This window comes from Panthera leo, chromosome C2 (genome assembly GCF_018350215.1).
Source record: "Panthera leo isolate Ple1 chromosome C2, P.leo_Ple1_pat1.1, whole genome shotgun sequence".
Classification (NCBI taxonomy): domain Eukaryota; kingdom Metazoa; phylum Chordata; class Mammalia; order Carnivora; family Felidae; genus Panthera; species Panthera leo.
Window position 1 is genome coordinate 95,668,527 of NC_056687.1, and position 16,575 is coordinate 95,685,101.

The 16,575-nt window shown below is 40.5% G+C and overlaps 2 protein-coding genes across 9 annotated transcripts in view; one reads left to right on the top strand and one right to left on the bottom strand.

The window, feature by feature from the left end:
- Positions 1-5,067, top strand: part of PHC3 (polyhomeotic homolog 3) — a 91,741-nt gene extending 86,674 nt beyond the window's left edge. The window contains exon 17 of the transcript XR_006193011.1: positions 3,111-5,067. The gene's annotated coding sequence lies outside the window, so the exon portion shown is untranslated. The remainder of the gene's footprint in view (positions 1-3,110) is intronic.
- GPR160 (G protein-coupled receptor 160) overlaps positions 1-16,575 on the bottom strand; it is a 57,359-nt gene that overhangs the window by 3,644 nt on the left and 37,140 nt on the right. For 6 of the 8 annotated variants that reach the window (XM_042903160.1, XM_042903154.1, XM_042903157.1 and 3 more), the window contains one exon: positions 2,849-2,954. The gene's annotated coding sequence lies outside the window, so the exon portion shown is untranslated. Of the gene's footprint in view, positions 1-1,729; positions 1,796-2,848; positions 3,090-16,575 lie in introns of those variants that run through there. The other 2 variants (XM_042903158.1, XM_042903161.1) reach the window with 2 other exon arrangements.

Genomic DNA, 16,575 nt, shown 5'->3' on the forward strand with positions numbered 1-16,575 from the left:
GCCTGCTTTGGATTCTGTGTCTTCCTCTCTCTGCCCCTCCCCCACTTATGCTCTGTCTCTCTGTCTCTCAAAAATAAATAAACATTAAAACAAAATTTTAAAAAATGATACATGGCACATCCTAATAATGTACTATTATGCAGTTATTAAAACTGCTTCTCGGGATAGGAGGAAGTTTTGACTCTTCCTCTTCTATAACTTGTTAAATGTTAACCTTATGAATTTGTTACATGTTAAAAATAAATTTCTACAGAATGTTTAAGTGAATTGCAGTTTACAAAATTGTGCAGCAACATATCATCTAATTATTAAGACGTTATACAGAAAGTGACTAAAAGAGTACACATCGAGTATTTATAGTGTTATAGGTTTCTCTGAATTTCTCAAACTTCAAGGAAAATAGTAAGGGAACACCAAGCCTGAAAAGTAAAAAACAAAAAACTCAATGTGCCTAAAACCAGTTAAATGATGATTAAATAATTTCAAGGGAGTAGTTGAGGATATTATCTGAGGGTAAAGAAAAAAATCCGTGTGAGAGAAGGCGATCAGTTCTTTGGACAGACTGAACCCTAACTTGAGTCTTTCCACGTTTGAGTAGAGAGTTCCAGTGATTTCTTCAGCTTCCGTGTTCGTCTTTTCATTGTCCCAACTTTAGCAAGAATCCTGCTGAGTGTGGTTAGCCAGAATCTGACCTTCAATATCTGATGAAGTTCCTCATCCCGCACCATCCCCCAGTGATGATCTATCACTCTGGCCTGCCTTAGCAAGAATCCCTCCTTATCCCTGATGTTTCCTCAATAATACTCCTCTACTAACCTCCACCTTGCTCCCTGGCTATAAATTTCTACTATTCCTTGTTGCATTCAGAGTTGAGCCTAATCGCTACCCCACTGCAAAATCCCATTGTAGTGGTCCCTGCACCTAGTGCAAAGGTCCTGAGTAGAGTCTGCCTTAACATTCTTTAACAAGAGTCATAAATTACTTTTTCTTGAACATAGTGTCATGGCTATAAATCTACCATGTTATAAGATGACTTACTAAGATACACAAATTAGGTATTTACCCCCCCCCACACACACACGTATATATATATATATAAAGACAATTATAAAAAATCAGTTATACCTATTTTTATAAACCTAGGTAGAAAAGAACCAATGAAACAAATTCTTTTGTATGCTCAATTGTTTTCTATACTCAAATATATATAGTTTAAATCTATACAGTTTTAACTTGACCCTCTGCCAAAAAAGTTCCATTCAGATTTGATGTACAAAGGCAGAGAATCATAACTACCACCTTGACAAATGCCACTGGCCTTAAAAGTGGTGTTGCTTGGATAAGGAAACCCGGGTGGAACGATAAGAATATATGAAGTCGTTCTTGTGACAAGAGAAAATAAGGCTGTTTTAAAATAGCCAGTGTTGGGGTGCCTGGCTGGCTCAGTTGGTTAAGCATCCAAGTCTTGATTTTGGCTCAGGTTATAATCTCATGGTTCATTAGACTGAGCTCTGAGTTGGGCTCTGTGCTAAGCATGGAACCTGCTTAAGATTCCCTCTCCCTCTCCTTCTGCCCCTCCCCTGCTCACCCGTGTGTGCTCTCTGTCAAAGTTAAATAAACATGAGAAAAACATGGGCGGTGTTGGTTTAAAATGGGTGTGAAAAAGGTAAAAAGAGTAGGTTCATATTTAGACCCGTCTAAAAAAATATCTTTAGGGTAAAAGAATTACCTGTATAAAGTAGTTTTAACCTTTATAACTCATCCAAAATTAAACAGATTAAAGAATCCATGTTTAGGGGCGCCTGGGTGGCGCAGTCGGTTAAGTGTCCGACTTCAGCCAGGTCACGATCTCGCGGTCCGTGAGTTCGAGCCCCGCGTCAGGCTCTGGGCTGATGGCTCGGAGCCTGGAGCCTGTTTCCGATTCTGTGTCTCCCTCTCTCTCTGCCCCTCCCCCGTTCATGCTCTGTCTCTCTCTCTGTCCCAAAAATAAATAAAAAAAAAAAATAAAATAAAAAAAAATAAAAAGAATCCATGTTTAAGTGGTCAACATCCGAGGGATGTTTCCTGAGGTCCATTTCATCACTGGCTCTCAGAGAGGGGCCAACTGGAAGGACAGAGAAGCAGGCTAGTCTCTGGAGGAAGAAAGTAAGAAGGGATGATGAGGATAAAGATCAGTTGTAGCCACCAAGGTACTAGCCATGAACCTCTTCACAAGAGGACTGGAAGAACGAAGACAAGTTGGGTGTGTAAGAGAATCGTGAAGCTGAAAGAAACTAGAGAGGAGGGGGGAAAAGGCCCTGGTTAGATACGCAACTTGAGGCAATAAAAAGCAGCTGAAAGAAGTCTATCGGAACACCGGGTTTTAGTCATTTTATGATGGTCCCTGAACATAGTGATTGTGGAAACGAATCAAAACTTTCTCATACCAATTTTGTGTCCCACTTCCCCCATGAACCACTAAAAAGGTATTCAAAATTGCAGTATTTTGTTCTTTAAACCTCCCAAGCAAGACAAAAATCCTCTGATAGGCTACCTGTCCTGAATTTTCCCTTGAAAAAATGTCCACATGAACTGCAGGGATCCAGAGATTTGTAAGATACGGCTCTTTTCCTGAATGACTTTTTAAACTATTTATGAATTAATTCATATGCTTCATATACAATGTAAATAGTTAATGTGGAAGTCCTTTTTAAGGCATCTTTGGGTTTGCACTGCAACCTGGCTAGTTTGGAAGAATTAGCAGGGCCGGAGGGAAACAAACCATGATTTCTTTTCACTGATCCGGTCTCTGGGTTCCTATTTAAAACCCAGTTAATTCTTAACACTACACAACACTTGACATACTCACTCTGCTTCCTCTAGTAGGTCTTTCTTGGCTGACAGTCTTCCAATTTCAATTTTACTGCCTTCGGTGATCTTACTCTTGGTACCTGGCATACCAGTGTGAACAAGCTCTGTGTGAAAGATAGAAAACAAAAATAACCATCATTAATAGCCGTCTTAATGGGAGTTCAATGTCATCTACTGGCTCTAGTTCTCTGCTTAGAAAAACTATAACTTTCTGTGGCATTAGAGGCAGTAATTAACTGCTTATATTCTTTTTTTTCCAGGAAAAGGAAGAAAGGGGATACATTTAGGTTGAAGTCTCCCAAAGACCCTGAGATATGTGTACACGTAACATGGCACCTATTTGATAAAACCTTGTTTGCACCGCAGTGTTCGCTCCCGGGCTTCAGAGTCCAAACCAGAAGTTCTCCAACTGTTTGGTTTCAGGACCTTTTGACACTTGTTGCATATTAACATAAGGAACATTTTTTTTTTGTAACGAAAGATTACTGTATTTTACCAAACAAAAAGATTAAGTGAGCAGAGTGGCATTTTTTTTTCACATTTCACAGATTGCTCTGGTTAGTCTAGCTCAATAGCAGGCTGCTCAATTATCTACATTTAATCAGTTGCAATATCGTACATCATGTAGCTTTTACAAAGTCCTGTGTACATTCATGAGAGTTTGAGAGTAAAATAAAAAAGGTGTATACGTGATATTATAATCAAATAGTTGCACTATGCAATCTCAGAAAAGCTTGACAGAATGATTTGCATTAAACAGCAGTATGCGAAGGGGAGCAGGATTAACATCCCGGTCTACTCTCATACAGAAAATGGAACTGGCACTGTAGTTAGATTTGCTGAAACCAATGAACGGAGGCAAGCCTGTGGCTAAATAACGAATGTATTGAGCCTTGTCCAGGGGTTTATATACCTTCCGCCTTCCCCTTACAATAATCACGGAAGGTATAGATTTTTCCCCATGAGGAAAGAGGCTCAGGTGTTAATAAGCACCTTTTCTGGCTGGATGACTGATGAAAGTGGGAGCGGACAGTAAGCTACATTATGGCTCAACTCACAACTGGAAATGTAAAAAGGGGCCCATTTATGTACATGAAAAAGCTTTCTGAAAAGGTGACATTCTAAAAGTGACTGTGTTGATTACTGGTACCCAAAGGACCATAACTAACTGATCTACTTGGATAATGTAATTTTATTCTTCTGAAAAGTAAATAAACTTTTCAAGATACGGTCCTTACTTGATATGTCAAAATTCAGTGAAAAAAACAAAATGTCATTTGACTCTGACAACTTTTGAAGAAACCGATGTTTTTATTCATTTACATGGTATAATTCAATATAGAAAGAAAATGCAGAAAATAAAAGTTTTTACTTGTTTTTTTAAAAATAGGTAATATAATTTACACGGTATAAAACTCAACAGAAGTGTCTGCTGTAAAAATTATTCATCCTGCCCACCCTCACCCCCAACTGATCACTGTCCAGTACAGTTCCCTCCCTAGATAATACCATGGTTACCAGTTACTTGTGTACATTTCAGAGATACTCTAAAGCAAGGTTTTAAAAATGTGAAATTTTCATGTAGCAAAGGATTCTTGATTTGCCCTTTCACAGGTCTCATTCACATACTTATAAAATGTTAGAGCTGCAAAGGTAGAACAAAATATGAATCACATATGAATCAAATATGAATCAGATCACAGGAGTAATTCCCACCAACCCCAAACATAAGATTGGCCATGAAGAAGGTCAGAAAGGCCAGGCAGGAATACAGGAAGTAGGTAGGGATTATCTCACAGAATGAGAAGTAATCTCTATTTTTTCCTGGAGTATAGAATTACAGTATTCACTCCTACCTACTCCTCGGCTTCTAGGCCCACAGAAAGATTTCACTTCTTTGTTACGATTAGCCTGTGAAGTGGCTATTTCTGGCTAAAGGGCTATGAGGCCAAAGCATTTAATTGCAGAGAACCCCCTTCAGTGTTCTCTTCTGCCATAGGGAATAGAAAGGCCGTGTGTTCCAGATGGTAATAGCTCAAGATGGTGAAGCCTCTGTCGACGTGGGTCCTTGAGTGACTGTGTGGAGCAAAGCCCCTGATGATTCACAGTGAATGTATGGTGCGGGCAAGAAATAAAAGTCTGTTGTGTTAAGCTGCAAGGATTTTGTGATTATTTGTTATGCCTTATCCTAATAAACGCAATTCCACATAATTTGAAATGTAACAGCATGTGTTATTTGTATTATCAGAATTAAAAAAAAAAACTATAGTAGAAAACAACTGTGAAAAGCAACATTGCAAATGTCAGAAAATTGGTAAGTAAAAATTCAGTTTTAATTTCCAATACATTAATTGCTTTTGCACTGTTTTTTCCCGATTTTCTTATGTTTGTCTATACATATTTCTTATATTTGGAAAAGAGGGTCTCAGTGACCTAAGTTTCTACCTTAAAAAAAGGGTGTGGGGTGCCTGGGTGGCTTAGTCTGCTAAGCGTCTTCTGATTTCTGCTCAGGTCGTGATCTTGTGGCTCATGAGTTCGAGCCCTGCATTGGCTCTGCACTGATCATGTGGCACCTGCTTGGGATTCTTGCCCTCTCTCCCTCTCAGAATAAATAAATAAACTTAAAAAAAAAAAAAAAGGTGAATTAAACCCAAAGTAAGCAATGGAAGGCTATAGAGAGCAGAAAATAATGGTGTTTATAATAAACAGAACAACCGATGAACCAAAAGCTGGCTCTTTGGAAAAATAACAACAATAAAATTGATAAAACTTCAGCCAAACTGAGCAAGAACCTACCAAACTTGAGAAAGAGATAACCTCACTACAGATCCTACAAACATTAAAAGGATAATAAGGGGGGGGCGCCTGGGTGGCTCAGTCAGTTAAGCGTCCGACTTCGGCTCAGGTCATGATCTCACGGTCCGTGAGTTCCAGCCCCGCGTCGGGCTCTGTGCTGACAGCTCAGAGCCTGGAGCCCATTTCAGATTCTGTATCTCCCTCTCTCTCTGCCCCTCCCTGTTCATGCTCTGTCTCTCTCTGTCTCAAAAATAAATAAACGTTAAAAAAAAATTTAAAAAAAAAAGGATAATAAGGGACCGTTACAAATAATTTTAATAAATGAGGCAACTGTCATGAAACAAATTTCTGGAAGGACATTACCAAATCTCATTCAAAAAGATCCCTAACAATCTCTATTAAAGAAACTGATTTTGCGCTTAAAAACCTTTCCAGAGGGGCACCTGGGTGGCTCAGTCAGTTAAGCGGCCGACTTCGGCTCAGGTCATGATCTTGTGGTCCGTGAGTTCGAGCCCCGCGTCGGGCTCTGTGCTGACAGCTCAGAGCCTGGAGCCTTTTTCAGATTCTGTGTCTCCCTCTCTCTGACCCTCCCCCGTTCATGCTCTGTCTCTCCCTGTCTCAAAAATAAATATAAACGTTAAAAAAAAAAAAGTTTAAAAAAAAAAAAAACCTTTCCAGAAAGAAAACCTACTAGGCTCAGATGTCTACACTGATGAATTCTACCAAACATTTAGGGAAGAAATACCAAACTTTAATATACCCTAATATCACAGCCAGTGAAAGCCTGGTTTAGCATTAGAAAATCAAGGGCACTTGGGTGGCTCAGTTGGTTAAGCATCAGACTCTTAGTTTTCAGCTTGGGTCATGATCTCACGGTTTCGTGAATTCGAGCCCTGCTCCATGCTGATAGTGCAGAACCTGCTTGGGAGTCTCTGTCTCCCTCTGTCTCTGCCCCCACCCCACTCACTCTGTCTCTCTCAAAGAAGTAAACTTAAAAAAATCCTATTTCTATATATTAGTGATAAACCATTGAAAATGAAATAAAAACACTAATAGCATTACAAATATAAAACACTTAGGATACATTTGACAAAGCACATGCTGGTACAGTATCCTGAAAATTTTAAACAATACAGAAACAAAGATCTAAATCAGTGAAGACGTTTACCACACGTTACCAATAGTGACGGGGTGTTTACTTTTATAGAAGCACTCTAATGAGTGAATACGGAATAATAAAATTTGAAAATCACCATTCTGTAATTCCTGACATATTAAATGGAAGCAGCCAATGATCATCAGTTATTTTTTTGCTGTTGAAACTGGCAAGGTGATTCTTTTTTGTTTTTTTTTTAAAGAATATGTGATTTTATTAAAAAGAATTTTTTTTAATGTTTGTTTTTGAGAGTGAGACAGAACGTGAGTAGGGGAAGGGCAGAGACAGAGAAGGAGACTTAGAGTCCAAAGCACCCTCCAGGCTCCAAGCTGTCCGCACACAGCCCGACGGGGCTTGAACTCAAACCGTGAGATCATGAAGTCAGATGCTTAACCAACCCAGAAACCTGAGCCAAGGTCAGATGCTTAACCAACTGAGCCACCCAGGCACCCCTGGCAAACTGATTCTACAATTTGTAGGGAAATGTAAAGGACTGAGCAGAGCCAAAATAATCCTTAAGAACAACAAAGTTGGGGGACTTTACTACCTGATTTTAAGACTTGTTATAAAGGTACATAAAGAGGGAAGAGGAATAGTATCAGCATAAGGATAGTTCAATCAATCAATCAATGAAACAGAAGAGGCTACAGGAACAGACCACACATTTATGGTCAACTGATTTTCAAAAAAAGTGCCAGGTAATTTAATGGGGGGAAAGGACAGCCTCTTCTAAAATTGGTGCTGGAAAGTGGATATCCATATGGGAAAACTTAACCCTTACACCACACCATACATAAAAATAAACTCAAAATGGATCGTAAGACTAACTGTGGGTAGGGAGATAGGTTAAATAGGTAGTAGGGATTAAGGAGTACACTTGTGATGAGAACTGGGTGAGGTATGTAAGTGTTGAATCGCTTAAACACCTGAAACTAATATTACACTGTAATGTTAACTAGCTGGAATTTAAATAAAAACTTGGAAACAAAAGACTGTGGAAGTGAAATTGAAATATTCATAATAAATATGTGACTGACGACTTGAATCCAGAATGTAAAAGGACTCCTACAACTCAGTCAGACAATTAGCCCTTTAGAGAAATGGGCAAAAGATCTGAACGGACACATTAGATACCAATGGAAGTGAAAACCACAAGGAGACACCACTGCACACCCACTAGAATGGCAAAGTTTAAAAGACTGAGTATAGGTGTTGGCAAGGAACCTCTCAAACACTGCTCAATCCATTTGGAGCTTTCTTACAATGTTAAGCATTCAATCACCATTTCATCCACCAATCTGACTCCTAGCTATCCACCCAAGAGAAACAAAGACCTATGTCCACAAAACGTGGCCACAAATGTGTGCAGCAGCTTTGTTCACCAAGGGTCCACACTGGAAATGTTCCATATGAACATCAACAGGAGAATGGTAAACAAATTGTAGCATATCCATACAGCGCACGTCTCAGCAATAAAAAGGAATGCAGTACTGAGTGACACAGAAATACTGTATCTGCAGAGAGAAATCTCAGAAACACGCTGAATGGAAAGAACCCGACAGGAAAGAGTACGGACGGCATGTTCCCAATCATGCGGAATTCCAGAACAGCAAAACAAATCCATAAGGCCAGACAGACCATCAGTGGAAATCTGGGGCCAGGCTGGGGCAGAGGGGCACCAGGGAACTTTCCGTGGAGATGGAAATGTCCTTTATTTGGATTGGGGTGCTGGTTCAACAAGAGAATACATTTTCCAAGATTCAAACTCTACACTGAATATGAGAGTATTTTATTTATGTTTAAGGATGTTCATCTCACATTAGTGGATATACAAGTGAAAGCCTAGTGTTAAGTTATATATCCAACAATAAGAAATGGGCTACATAAATTATGATACGACTTCCAGTGAAAGATGGCATTTTGAATAAATGAAATTACCTCTACTCACTCTCATAATACCACTAAACTAACAAATTTAATTGGTACTTGATTCTAAAATGAATAAGCAGGGGCGCCGGGGGTGACTCAGTCGGTTAAGCGCTTGACCCTTGATTTCAGCTCAGGTCACGTCGTGATCTCAAGGTTCATGAGATCAAACCCCACGCCAGGCTCTGTGCTGACAGCGTGGAGCCTGCTTGGGATTCTCTTTCCCTCTATCCCTGTCCTTTCCCTGCTCGCATGCTCTCTCTCTCTCTCAAAACAAAAAATAAACATTAAGAAAAATAAAATGAACAAGCAAACGTCATTTTGTCCTATGTAAGTACACCAGAAACCGAGTCACTATGTGTTTAAACTGGTAAAAACAGTAAAGAATCAAGCATTTTTTTTCTACCTTTTCTATACTAACTGTACTACTTGGTGAAAGAATAGTGATGGGGTGTTTACTTTTAGAGAAGCACTCTAATGAGTGAATATGGAATAATAAAATTTGAAAATCACCATTCTGTAATTCCTTATGTATTAAATGGAGGCAGCCAATGATCATCATAACTATTAACACCCAAAGGGAGAGATGAAAGGATGTACCACTAAGAAGCAGACTTGCTAAAAACTTAGGACCTGACCAAGCCTGCAGATTCAACTACTTATTTACAAAAAAAAAAAAAAAATTAAAAACAAAAACCAGGACAAAAGAACACGTTGAATAACCCCATGAGATGCAATAAGCAAAATCCAGGCGGTGGTAAGCTCTATAAGACAAACAACTTGTATGTTCAATGCAATGTATCAATAACAAAAGATTAAAGGAGACTTCAGATGTATCAACGTGTAGAACTTACCTGAATTCAGTGAAACAAAGAATTACACTTATAGGACAACTGGAAATTAGACCACTGCTGAGGAATTTGAAGGTATTAATGACTTATTAATTTTTGGTATCGTAACAATATTTTGTGATGGCTAAAATGTGTTCTCCCATGTTCAAAATTCTTAGGTTGAAGCCCCTAACTTCAGTACCTGAGAATGTAACTGTATTTGGATATGAGGCCTTTAAAGAGATAATCTTGAAATTATCTTAACTTATTAAACTATCTTAAATTATTCATCTTTAATCCAATCTGACTGGTATCTTTATAAGAAGAGATTTGGACACACACAAGAGACACCTGGACTGGATGCACATTGAGCAAACGCCATGCAAGGACATGCCAAGAAGGTGGCTATCTATAAGCCAAGAAGACAGGCCCCAGGAGAAACCAAATCTGTTGAGACCTTGATCTTGGCCAGTTTTTTTTTTTTTTAACATTTATTATTGAGAGAGGGACAAGAGCATGAGCAGGGGAGGGGCAGAGAGAGGAGGAGACACATAAACCAAAACAGGCTCCAGGCTCTGAGCTGTCAGCACAGAGACCAACGCGGGGCTTGAAATCACAAACTGTGAGATCATGACTTGAGCCAAAGTCAGATGCTTAACCGACTGAGCCACCTAGGTGCCCCTAAGCCAGTTTCTAATACGTCGTTATGGCAGCCCTAAACAACTTAATATGGTAATTAAAAAAATAAAAATATATCCTGGGGCATCTGGATGGCTCAGTCAGTTAACCGTTCTATTTTGGCTCAGGTCATAATCCTAATGGTTCATGAGTTTGAGCCCCACATTGGGCTCTGGGATTCAGATCCTCTGTCCCTCCGCTCTCTCTGTCCTTTCTGCCCGCATTCGCTCTTTCAAAAATCAATGAACATTTGGGGCACCTGGGTGGTTCAGTCTGGGCTGACAGCTCAGAGCCTGAAGCCTGCTTCAGATTCTGTCCCCCCCGCCCCGCACCTCCCCCACTCGCACTCTCTCTCTCTCTCTCAGAAATAAACGTTAAATTTTCTTTTAATTTTTAAATAAAAATATATCCTAAAATATTTACAGATGAAATATTGTTCTCTGTAATTTGCTAAACATAACACTATGCGTTTGGCTGGAGTGAGGGTTGATGGGAGTGTAGATGGGGCAGGATTGACCATAAATTAATGATTATTTACTTGTATGTATCTTTGAAATGTTTCATGAATTAAAAAAATATTTTTTTCATGTTCATTCATTTTTGAGAGAGCACGAGCAGGGGAGGGGAGGTGAGAGAGGGAGACACAGACTCAGAAGCATGTTCCAGGCTTTGAGCCATCAGCACAGAGCCCAATGTGGGGCTCAAACTCATGAACCATGAGGTCATGACCTCAGCCGAAGTTGGACACTTAACTAACTGAGCCACCCAAGTACCCCTTTCATGAATTTTTTTAAAAGACCAAAACCTCCAAGGACAAAGGTATTTGATAGTAGACATGGGGGTGGCGTGGGGGGGGGGGGGAGCCCAGACACTGGAAAATGAACGGCTGAATGGTAAATGACTTAGCATCTTGCGACATACAAAGTAAGGTCTGAGGAGGAGAGGTGTAATAAGCATCACCTAGGACCTTGTTATAAATACAAAATCTCAGGCTCCAACTTGGACCTGCTGAATCAAGCTGAATCTTTATTTTATTTTTATTATTTTTTTTTAACATTTATTCATTATTTTTGAGAGACAGAGAAAGAGTGTGAGTGGGGCAGGGGCAGAGAGAGGGAGACACAAAATCCAAAGCAGGCTCCGGGCTCCGAGCTGCCAGCACAGAGCCCCACACCGGCTCGAACTCATGAACCATGAGATCATGACCTGAGCTGAAGTCGGATGCTCAACCGACTGAACCACCCAGGCGCCCTAAGCTGCATTTTTAATAAAATCCTCAAATGAACCACATATACTGATAACAGACTGAGGACAGCTAGCAGTGGTGCAGGCACAGTGGAAACCTAATTGACACCTCAGGGCCCCTCAAAAGACTCAGGAACTGTTGGCTCAGGTAACTTTGGAAAGGGATGTAAAGACGGGGTTAAAAAACTAGAGGACTATTTACAAATGAAAGAAACAATTGGATCCCAGATCCCTTCACGGACTCAGTGCAACAGATCACTGTCTCCATGGTCTCTGGAGTCTGGAAGGAGTTGAGAATGGAGGGATACCATGTTAAAAACACAAGAGATCAAGGAAAAATACACACATTAAAAGTTTGAGACCTCAGGGTGCCTGGGTGGCTCAGTTGGTTAAGCGCAGACTTCGGCTCAGGTCATGATCTCACTGTTCTTGAGTTCAAGCCCCACATCAGGCTCTGTGCTGACAGTTCAGAGCTTGGAGACTGCTTCAGATTCTGTGTCTCCCTCTCTCTCTGCTCCTTCCCCACTCGTGGTCTGTCTCTGTCTCTCAAAAATCAACAAACATATGGGGCACCTGGGTGGCTCAGTCAGTTGAGTGTCTGACTTCAGCTCAGGTCATGATCTCATGGTTCGTGAGTTCGAGCCCCACATTGGGCTCTGTGCTGACAGCTTGGAGCCGCTTCAGATTCTGTGTGTGTGTGTGTGTGTGTGTGTGTGTGTGTGTGTGTGTGTGTGTGTGTGTGTCTGCCCCTCCCTTTTCATGCTCTGTCTCTCAAAAATAAATAATAAAACATTAAAAAAATTTTTTTAAATAAACAAACATTAAAAAAAAAAAAAAGCAGGGGTGCCTGGGTGGCTCAGTTGGTTAAGCGTCCGACTTCAGCTCAGGTCACGATCTCACGGTCTGTGAGTTCGAGCCCCGCGTCAGGCTCTGTGCTGACAGCTCAGAGCCTGGACCCTGCTTTAGATTCTGTGTCTCCCTCTCTCTCTGCCCCTTCCCCGCTCATGCTCTGTGTCTCTCTGTCTCAAAAATAAGTAAAAACATTAAAAAAAAATTAAAAACAAAAAAAAAGTTTAGACCTCTCTAGCCTTCTATTCCCCACTTGGATTTTAGGAATACTACTATCACAAAAAATATCTAACGATACTGACCTTGAATCTTCCCTAGGGAAACATCCTAGATAATGCCCTATCAATAAATATGACTAGACATCCAAAGATCCCCAGACATTCAAAGAAAATCTCTATTAATGAGAAGTCAACCCACAAGGAGAAAAAAAGACAAGTTGGAGGAAAGAGACACAATCAATGTTAGAAGAAAACTTTATTTAGAAACTCATTGTTTTCAGGGAGAAAATACTGCATCCATTAAAACAAAGAGACAGGCTTTTAAAACAACAAGAAAACAAAAAAGTGCTTTTGGAAAATAAAAATATGATCAAGGCAGAGAGGAGTTAAGATGGCAGAGCAGCATGGATATCCTCAGCTTTTCTCATCCCTGAAACACAGCCAGATCAGCACCAAACCATTTTGAACACCTACGAAATTTATCTGAGGAGGGGCGCCTGGGTGGCTTGGTCGGTTAATCGTCTGACTTCGGCTCAGGTCACGATCTCGCGGTCCGTGAGTTCGAGCCCCGTGTCAGGCTCTGTGCTGACAGCTCAGAGCCTGGAGCCTGTTTCAGATTCTGTGTCCCCCTCTCTCTCTGCTCCTCCCCTGTTCATGCTCTGTCTGTCTCAAAAATAAAATAAACGTTAAAAAAATTAAAAAAAAAAATAAAAATTAAAAAAATAAAAAAGAAATTTATCTGAGGATTAACACAACAATCTGCATAACCTGAGCTACAGAACATGACAGGTACAGGATGCAGAGAGGTCAACTGGGGGAGAGAAAAGCCTCTGAGGGTAGGGAGCCGTTTTTGTGGAGAAGACAGTGAAAGGGAAAAGGAGGGACTGCGGTGCATCAGGACTGTGCAAGAAAAGCACTCCGGGGGCTCGGTCAGTTGAGCGGTTGACTGCGTCTCAGGTCAAGAGCTCGTGGTTTGTGAGTTTGAACCCCACACCTGTCTCTGTGCTGACAACTCAGAGCCTGGAATCTGCTTCAGATTCTGCGTCTCCCTCTTTCCCCACCCCTCCCCTACTTGTACTCTGTATCTGTCTCTCTCAAAAATAAATTAAAAAGTTAAAAAAGAAAAAAGAAAAGCACTCCCTTAAAAGCAGCTAGAGAGAAAGAGTGAAAACACTCACAGGGGACTGAACAAGAAATCTGTTCCCCAAAACCACTGATGGGGAGAAAGGAGAGGGTTTCAATTCCACCAGAATTCTATAAACAGTGGAGGGCAGAGTCTGAAGTTTTGGAGCTCAGTGCCTGGCAGCGCTCTGGTGAGGAGGTAGGGCGAATCTCCAGGAGCAGGCAGCAAGGTCTGAGGGGTACATGTACCACACAGGGAGAAGTGGTTCCCCTACTTGGAGTGCATTTGGTGGAGGCCATAAAGCCTCCCCACAGGCAAAGATTCCAGCAGACCCCGGAGAGCAGCCACGTTTGCTGGTATTGGGACAAAGATGCCAGAGTGTGATAAAACCTGGAGCTAGCTGTGATTTTGGATTGCTGTAATCCCTGAAACTCTGCTGCTATGCGATCACACAAACGTTTTCTGGGGAAAGCTGGCATCCAGCCATTGCTCAGCGAGACCCTCTCCCAGAAAGTCGGCGTGGGTCCAAGCCACAGGGGTCTCTGAAGTGTGGGGTGTTGAAATACAATCCCAAGTGAGCTAAAACTCTGGAGGGAGGTGCCACCTGGCAGGCGGATGGCTTGGAAATGGACAGGGTAGAGTCAGGGATGGAGGCCTGAGACAAAAGAGGGGTGCTTGATCACGGGTAGGCCAGAGACTAGGGAGCTGGGGGAAGCCATTTCCACCTCTCCCAGGCACGTGCATGAACACATGCACACCACACTGATCCACCCCAGTAAGCTAAGCAGCACCACCTAGTGGAGAATGGAGCCGTTACACCAAGCCCTGTCCAATTGTGCCTTCCAAGCACATCCCCTAGAAGAACAGCACAAGTCACTCCACCTGCTTAGGGTACAAACTATAGGACTAGAGAAGGCATAGTTTCAGTTCTAGGGGAAACTGGATGTAATTTCATTAGGGTTTCATTTTGTTTGCTGGTTCATTTACTCATTTTCTTAGCTTCTGTTTTTTGCTTAAATTTTTTTTTTCCTTTCCTCATTCTTGGATACAGAAAGGAATATTTATCTTTTTATTATTTTTTTACTTCCTTTTTTATTATTTTTAAAATTTCTTGTTCTATTTCATTTTCCTTTATTCTATTTTATAATTTAATTTTTAAATTTTTCTTTTTTTTTTTTCTTTCCCTTTTTTCTCTGTTCTATTAAGATTCTTTCAACAAGAAGGGGCACCTGGGTGGCTCAGTTGGTTGGGTGTCAGATTTCAGCTCAGGTCATGATCTCGAGGTTCATGAGTTCAAGCCCTGCATAAGGCTCTGTGCTGACAGCTCACAGCCTGGAGCCTGCTTTGGATTGTGTCTCCCTCTCTCTGTCCCTCCCCTGCTCATTCTCTGTCTCTCCCTCTCTCTCAAAAATAAACAAACATTAAAAAAGATTCTTTTGACAAGCAGACCAAAACACACTGAGGATCTAGCTTCCTTTATTTTTAATTTTAATTTTTTTTATTTTATTAACTTTTTTCCTTCTCCAAAATGACAAAATGAAGGAATTCACCCCAAAAGAAAGAACAGGAAGAAATGACAGCCAGGGGCTTAATCAACACAGATATAAGCAAGATGTCTGAACTAGAATGTGGAGAATCATGATATCAAGAATACTATCTGGGGTTGAAAAAAGCATAGAATTCCTTTCTGAGGAGATAAAAGAAATAAAATCTAGTCAGGACGAAATTAAAAATGTTGTCACTGAGATGCAATCTCGATGAATGCCACGATGGCAAGGATGGACTAAGTAGAGCAGCGAATCATCAATTTAGATAATGAAGCAGAGAAAAAGAGGGAAACAAAGGCAAAAGATCACGATATAAGATTTAGACAATTCAGTGACTTATTAAGGAATAACATCTGAATTATAGGAGTCCCAAAAGATAAAGAGAGAGAACAAGGGAGAGAAAGTTTATGTGAGTAAATTACAGTGGAAAACTTTCCTAATCTGGGTAAGGACACAGATATCAAAAGCCAAGAAGCACAGAGAACTTCCATTACTGTCAATAAAAACCGACTATCACCAAGGCACGTCATAAGTCAAATTCACAAAATACACAGACAAGAAAAGAATTATGAAAGGAGCAAGGGAAAAAAGTCCTTAAACTGTAAGGGAAGACAGATCAGGTTTGCAGCAGACCTATCCATGGATAGTTGGCAGGACAGAAAGGAGTGGCAGGATATATTCAATGTGCTGAATCAGAAAAATATGCAGCCAAGAATTCTTTATCCAGCAAGGCTGTCATTCAAAGTAGGAGAGATAGTTTCCCAAACAAAAACTAAAGGAGTTTGTGATCACTATACCAGCCCTGCAAGAAATTTTAAGGTGGACCCTTTGAGTGGAGAAAAGACAAAACAAAACAAGACCAAAAGCAACAAAGACTAGAAAGAATCAGAGACATCACCAGAAACAATAACAGGAAACACAATGGCGCTAAGTGCATATCTTTCATTACTCACTCTAAATGTCAATAGACTAAATGCTCCAAACAAAAGACATAGGGTATCAGAATGGATAAGAAAACAAGACTCATCTATATGCTTACAAGACACTAATTTTATTTTATTTTTTTTTAAATTTTATTTATTATTTTTTAAAATTTATATCCAAATTAGTTAGCATATAGTGCAACAATGATTTCAGGAGTAGATTCTTCTGTGCACCTTACCCATGTAGCCCATCCCCCCCTCCCACAAACCCTGCAGTAACCCTCAGTTTGTTCTCCATATTTATGAGTCTCTTCTGTTTTGTCCCCCTCCCTGTTTTTATATTATTTTTGTTTCCCTCCCCTTCTCTTCATCTGTTTTCTCTTAAAGTCCTCATGAGTGAAGTCATATGATTTTCATCTTTCTCTGACTAATTT